Source organism: Mustela putorius, unplaced genomic scaffold (assembly GCF_011764305.1).
Source record: "Mustela putorius furo isolate JIRA1106 unplaced genomic scaffold, ASM1176430v1.1 tig00000056_pilon_pilon_pilon, whole genome shotgun sequence".
Taxonomy (NCBI): Eukaryota; Metazoa; Chordata; class Mammalia; order Carnivora; family Mustelidae; genus Mustela; species Mustela putorius.
Window position 1 is genome coordinate 5,979,767 of NW_025421263.1, and position 7,910 is coordinate 5,987,676.

Below are 7,910 nucleotides of genomic sequence, written 5' to 3' on the forward strand. Positions count from 1 at the left end.
TAAGAAAATACCTGTGGCAAAATGTGAGTGTTTTCAAAAATAAAGTATCTGGGTTCTTGTGGAACCTAACTTTCTAATAATTAATATTAAACTGCATTTTTAGCAAATTCATAAACATTATTTATCTGATCTAAAAATGTAAAAGTAATATGTATTTGCTTTATGAAAAATAAACCTTCATCTAAAGTTTCAAAATAGGGGTGCCTGAGTGGCTCAGTCAGTTAAACATCTGACTCTTGATTTCGGCTCACGTAGTAATTTCAGGATTGTGAGATCAAGCCCCACGCAAGGCTCCTCACTAGGCATGGAGTCTGTGTAAGACTTTTTCTCCCTCTCCCTGTACCCCTTCTCCCCCTCTCTAAAATAAATAAATAAGTCTTTAAAAAAATAAAGTTTCAAAATAAATATACAAAAATTAATAGATGGGTAAAATCTACAAAGGAGATAAATATTTTTTTTTCATTTTAAACAAAATGCTAGGGCACTTTGGTTCACAGCAAAATTGAAAGGAATGTAGGGAGATTTTCTTCATGCCCTTTATCCCCACATACACACAGCGTCCCTCATTATCAACATTCTCCCATGCACTGGTACATTTGTACCATTGATAAACTCACATTGACACATCATAGCCACCACAGTCCCTAGCTTTACATCGGGGTTCACTTTTGTTGTTGTACATACGCTGGGTTTGGACAAATGTATAATGACGTGTGTCCATCATTATTTCAATTCCTCTAGGTAAATACTAAGAGGTGTGATTGCCGGGTCATATTATTAAGGTACATTTAGTTATATAAGAAACTGTCAAACTGCCTTCCCAACTATTTTTCACTGGCATCAAAAAATCAGGTTTCCTCTCACTCTACAACTTTTCCAGCATTTGGTGTTGTCAGAGTTCTGGATCTTATCTATCCTAATAGGTGGGTAGTACTATAAAATCTTACTTTTTAAAAACCTCAATGTTTTTATTCCTAATTGGTTCTTTCATTTGGCAGCAAGGAATTAGAATGACTGTCCCCATACTTCTTAAATATTTTGCATTGTCAAAAAATTTTTTAATATTTTAACATTTTAATCAATAAAGTAACAGTCCTAATTTTATAACTTTGTTATTATTAAGTACAGTATACATTTTAAAAATGCACCAAGGAAAATGTAACTGTATAACCACAACCAAGGTCAACAACACACAGGATATTGTCTGAACCCAAGATGCCTTCTTACTATTCTGTTCCAGTCTCCTTTTTTTTTCTCCTCCATATGATAATAATTACTTTCTTACTTTTCTTTATGTGTTTGTCAACTAATTATATATCCAGAAGCATTATAGTTTACTAGGGTTCTTTAAAAAAATTAAATAAAATCATAAAGTGTGCATTCTCTGGTTACTTTACAGTTTTATTGAGGTATAACTGATGAATAAATTATAAGATATTTAAAGTGTCCAACATGAGTATTTGATAGATATATGAAAGCATTCTTAGGTTTTTGAGGTTCATTCGTGTTTTAGTTCTGAGTTAGTTTCAACTAATCAATTATTCTCATTATTGTCATATTTTTCTGGTTCTTTTCATGCCTTATAATTTTATACTGAGTGCCAGACATTTTGATTTTATCTTGGATGTTCAATATGCCCTTAAATACTCTTGCAGTTTGTTCTGGGACAAACTGTTTGGAAACAGCTTGCTCATTTTAGGGTTTCCCTTTTTAGTTTTGTTAGATGGGAATGTAACACCTGATTTTTTTTTCCCTACCAAAGTACTATAAGAAGATTCTGAACTTGATGCAATTTGAATGTTCTCTCCTGTGGCTGCTTGGAACTTATAAATGACACTAGATGAGCCCAGGGAGTTGTTGTGTCTAATCCTCTCAAGTGGTCTTTTTGCCAGGCTCGGGTAGGTTTCTTATACACATGTGCACCTCAGAAATCAATGGAAAAATTCAGAAGAGGAACTTCTTGAGGTCTCTGGAATTTGGTCAATGTGTAGCTCTCTGCTGTCTAGCATTCTTCCTTGTGAATTCCAACCTCCTTGGCCTCCCAGATGCCTAGCTTTGTCTCCCCAATGCAAGGAAACCAGCTGCTTCTTCCCAGGCTCACCTCCCCTTCGCTGTAGCTTTGATGTACATCTCATATGTAGTTTAAAAATTTAACTGAAATGATTAAAGAATTTATTATTAAATCATAAAACCCATCTAAGAAAACAGAAATTCTAGATGACTTTAATTTGGTGATGAGTTTTTAAATATGACATCAAAAACATGATCATGAAAACTGGACTTTCTAAAATTTTTTAAAAGAACATTTGTTCTGTGTGTGCATGGCACTATTAAAATCAAAGAAAACCGCACAATGGTAGAAAATATTAGCAAATCACATGTAAATATCATATAAAGAACACATATCCGGAATACATTAAAATATCACTTAAAATACACAAAAAATAAAAAAATAAAGAATTCAAAAAGGACAAAAGACAAACAGATTCTACCCCAAAAATAACATGCAGAAGGCAAATGAGACTATGAAAAGATATACAACATCATCAGTCATTATAAAATGAAAATTAAAATTGCAGTGTGGTAACATTTCATACATGGCTAAAAATGCAAAAGAATAACAACAACAACAACAATAACAACAAATAAATAGACAATATCAAATTCTAGAGAGGAGGAAAGCAAAAGGAAATTTAATTAATTTGGTGTGGAAATACAAATGAGGCAGCCACTGCAGGTTTTCTTTTTTTATAAAGTAAGACATATGCTTTACCCTATAGGACAGCAAACCTACAACTAAGTATTAACTAAGTGAATTAAAAATTATAACAATAAAAATATGTGAGCACACAAAACCTGTACATGAGTGTTTATAGCAGTTTTATTCATAATTACCAAATATGAAGCAATCAAGAAGTAACTTTTCAGATGAATGGATAAATAAACTGTGATATTATCCATGCAATGGAATCCTACTCAGCAATAAAAAGTAAACTAGTATCCACCTAAATGATATGGATTAATATTAATTACAATTCACTAAGTAAATGAAGTCAAACACAAAAGGCTGCATATTGTATGATCCCATTTAAATGGCATCTTGAAGAACACACACTAGAGATGGAGAAAACATAGAGATGGAGAAAACTAGAGATGGAGAAACTAGAGATGGAGAAAACTATATTTTGTGGTTTGGGAGCTTGACAACAAATAGGGTCACAGAGACAGTTTTTTAGGATGATAAAATTGTTTTGTATAGTATTGCTGATAATGAGTGCATGAGTTTTGCAAAACCCATAAAATTATGAGACAAAAAGATTAAACTTTATTGTATGCAAATTGAACAACAATTACCTGGAATGTTCTGGGATACCTGGATGGGATGGAAACAAATTAATACAACTGTATTACTAATGTTTGGCATAATCTAATTAACAGGGATTGGAATAAAAAGCCTGACCTCAAGTCAGCAGCATTTTGACAGGATATTCTAAAGCTGGAAGACAAAAGGAACAGTGCATAAACAGTAATTCTATTTGATGAATTTATTTCTCATAGCAGTATGAGTTAATAATTCTGAAACTATATATAGCCAAGGTTAAACAAATTCTTAAATAAATGGTAGGTAATGGGATCCATGGTTTTAATTGTCAGAATATGAAGTCACAAATAAGAAAGGGGTGGTGTGTGTGTGTGTGTGTGTGTGTGTGTGTGTTGGAAAGATTAAAAATCTTGTGGAACTGAATTAGAAAAAGATATCAGTATTAATCTGTTTATTATAATACATAAAGGGAAAATATACACAAAATAAATATAGATATATGTGTATATACAGTTTAATATACATGCATGTATTTCCTAGTTCTGTCCAGTGAGAATGCCTACAGGAAATGACAGTACAGTAGCAATGACCACACCATGTGCCCAGATCTTGTTTTCTACATAATTTTCTTTAATAAAAGAAATCAGGCTCCTTTAAAAAATGTTGATTTTATATTTGATGCAAGGAAAAGGAAAAGTGAGTCTGGATCTTGTAGTGACAGAAAGTACAGAAATGACCCCATTCCTCCTGACACACACTCATACTCCCAATAAGAAGGAAGTATGTCAAAAAAACATGGGAGTCAACCAGAAAGAGCTCCAAATGACTGAAGTTGGTGCCCTTTGTGCAATGAAATAAATAATTATTGTGCTGGTTTATAATACAAAGACATATATCCATGAATCCATATTGATACTAATGATGGCATATATAAGTAAGTGGGAAAGAGACAAATGTTCCCTAGAGAAGACATTTAAGTAATAAATGTAGAAAAGAATGAGGAAATTAGAAAATTATCATTAAAACAGCACAGTAATAACTGCTTCTAGCAAAATCAATTGATGAGTTTTTATCAATATTTTACCCATTGGTAAAATATTGATAAAATATTTGCTTAACCTTACAGTAAGTCCCTCCAAATTTTTGTTAATCACTATGGTGGTTTTTAATACAAGTTCACACATTTTTTTGATAATCCTATCTCTAGAAAGTGGAATTTAAGCTGTCTTCCCAGAGTAACTTGCTTCTGAAGAATATAATATAAAAGGGGGAAAATAGTAACTACAGGAGAAAGATGGCAGCCACTACTTAGCCACGTAATGAAGAGTAACACAAGTAATAAATTTTGTCAATTTTTTATCCCTCCTGATATGATGCAATGGGAAAAACACTTTACCTCATGAGTATTATTTCCCCAAATCTATAAATCTCACTCTAATTCTCAGAAAAAAGTCAAGTTGAGGGCCATTCTTCAAAATCCATTTCCATTGCTCCTCAAAATTTTCAATCATGATTGAAAAGACCAAGAGACTTTCAGATTAGAGGAGACTAGCACATAACAGCTAAATACAACATGGCATTCTACATTAAATCCTAGAACAACAGCAACAACAAAAAAATGAGTGGTAAAACTTAAAAAAGCCTCCAGGTTAATTAACAGTATTATATCAGTGTTAATTTCTTAGTTTAGACAAATATACCATAGCTTTGTTATAAAATATTCCCAGTAGGACAACTGGGTAAAGTTGAGCAATCTCTGGAGATACTTAGGGTTGTCACAACTGACAAGGGTTGCTACTGTTGGAGACCAGAGAAGCTGCTAAAATCCTTACAGTGCACAGAACAGGCCTACAAGAAAGAATTATCTGAACTAAAATGTCAATATTGCCAAGTTTGATAAACTCTCAACCAGTGAATGTTTTATTTATTCTGTACATTTTAAAGCCCACCGGAAATGGTTCTCCTTCAGCTGGCAGGGCCAGTGATATAGATTCACTCTCTTACTTCAGGACTTCCACAATTCTACAGTCCTTTGTCATTATCTATGTCTTCAGAATATTTCTTCTCCATTCCATAGGACAACACATTGGACTATTACACTGGCAATAATGTGATAATTGGACATGGTAATGAGAAAGTAGCAAATGTTTTTGACATGTTGTTAAGACACATGCAAATCAAAGGGTAGGAAACAAATTCCACAAGATTTCAGGAAGCTGTTACCTTAGTGAACCTTTAGGAGTTCAGTTATCTAGTTGAGATATCAAGTTGAGATATCCTTTGAAAATGAAGGATCACACCTTTCCTACCATGAATAAAGGCTTGCTTGGATTTTGAAGGAGACATATACCTCATTGGAACATTCACTCCGATCCATTTACTAAGGGACTCCAAAACCCACCAAGAGAAAGATATGCAGCATATCCAGGCTGCCACAAAGTTTGCTCCAACATTTGGGCCATATGAATCACAGCTCCAGTGATGCTTCCAGTATATGTGGTAGACAGCGACATGTAGAATCATTAGCACGCTCCTTCTGGTGAATCATAGGAAAGAATCTGAAGATTTCTGAATAATGCTATACCATTTTTATAAATTACTCTTGTCATTTTGAAAAATAGCCCAGGGTTGCTACTAGGCCTTTGTAAAGACTAAATAAACACTTGACTGTGAGCCACCAAGTTCCCATGTGACCTGAGTTACCCATAAAGAACTGAGTGATAGAAGTGGTTCTACCTTGGAAGGATTGCATTTTGTTCTCATTGGAACAGGAACTTATTCTGTGTATGGAATTGCCTTCTCTGCTCATGATGAGTTCCATTGATTTACAAATGCTTTATACACCATCATGTTATTCCACACAGCATTGCTCCTAAAGAAGGAACTCACCATATAACAAAGGAAGTGAGGTTTTTTAAAAATTAATAATGTAAATTGCAATTAACTCCATATTTATGAAATTACTAAAACTTTTAAAAATGAAGTTAAAATGAATCTATTTGCAAGCTCCCAAATCAGCTTTAAAATTATAACATACAAGGCTATTTTTACTGAGCACTGACTATTTTTCTAACTTATCAAGGATCCAGAAATGTCAATAAACCATAACCCCTGCCATAAAGAAACTAATAGAAAATTTTATACAAATTCCAGGAATAAAAAATAAATGTAATGTACTGAAAATAATAGCTTTCTTGAAATATTTTACAGTTAATATTCTTCCATTATATGAATATGCCTTAGAAGCCAAACACTATTTTAGGCACTTTAATGTATATTAGCTGGAAGAAAGAACCTTCTGTCAATAAAACAACTTCAGACTGTCACATGAAACTAATTGCTTGATCTCTGGATCTAATTTTATTATTTAATTTATAAACACTTACATGTGGCTGACTATTTGCCAAGCACTGACTTCAGCTCATTGCAAATATTTACATTGATTTAATGCAATTGTTAATTTGAATTATATCAAATTATCCTGATGGTCCAGTTCACTGAATTATGTAGGGACAAAAAGCACTGTAGGAGGGTGAGAGAAGTGTATAATAATTTAGGCTTTGGAAAGGGTCTCTGGTACATCATCAAATCATCCATCTTAAAGGCTGCCTCATACCTGTGTCCCATTAACTTCATTCACATCTTCCATTCTTTCTGCATTGCTCTGAAACACAAGCATCAGAGACATATGGTGGTCTTTCCATTATGAAAACTGACACCTAAGATTTCTGAGGACAGTTTTATATATCAAACTCTACTTTCTTGATTCCCAACAGCATTATTTAATGCAGGAGAAACATGTAGTTTGAAAATTCATATTCAACACACATTTTTAAACATTTTATTTTTTACTTATTTGAGAGACAAAGAGCAGAGCAAGCAAGAGAGAACATGGGAGGAAGAGGGGCAGAGGGAGAAGCAGACTCCGTGCTGAGCAGGGAGCCCCATGGAATATTGGGTTCAATCCCGGGACCCCAGGATCATAACCTGAGCCCAAGGCAGATGCTTAACTGACTCAACCCTCCAGGTGCCCCTCAATACACATATTTTTACTTGATCCATAGATTTCCCTAGATGGTAAGAATACATAGTAGATACAGTGAGAAATATATGAAATGCATTGAGAATTATGAATATATTTAAAATGGCCCATTTTCTTGGTGGCTTATCCATCAAAATTCAAGTCAGACGGGTGTGTGTGCATTTGCAACTGTGTACATATTTCGTTCCAGGGCACTCTGTATTCTCAAATGGCTTTAGTGTACCAAGGCTTTTGCTAAAGCTTTTAAAATATTTTCTACTTACACATTGAACCTTCTCTTGGGGATAGGAGAAGACCCCATGAACATACAGAAAAAAAATTTTTATGTGCTGTATCCTTTTAAATTAGAATATTATTATTCCTGTTTAAAAATCAGGACACTTCCAGACTCCACAATGAAGTTAAAACTCCTGGTGGGGGAGCAATGTCTAGCTTGAATGAGATAGAGCCACAGAGCGGACCCTGAGACATACTGGATTTACTTCTCTTCTCTATTCACCGTCTGGTCTACAGACAGCATCAAACTTGCAGAAGAAATGAAAAGAA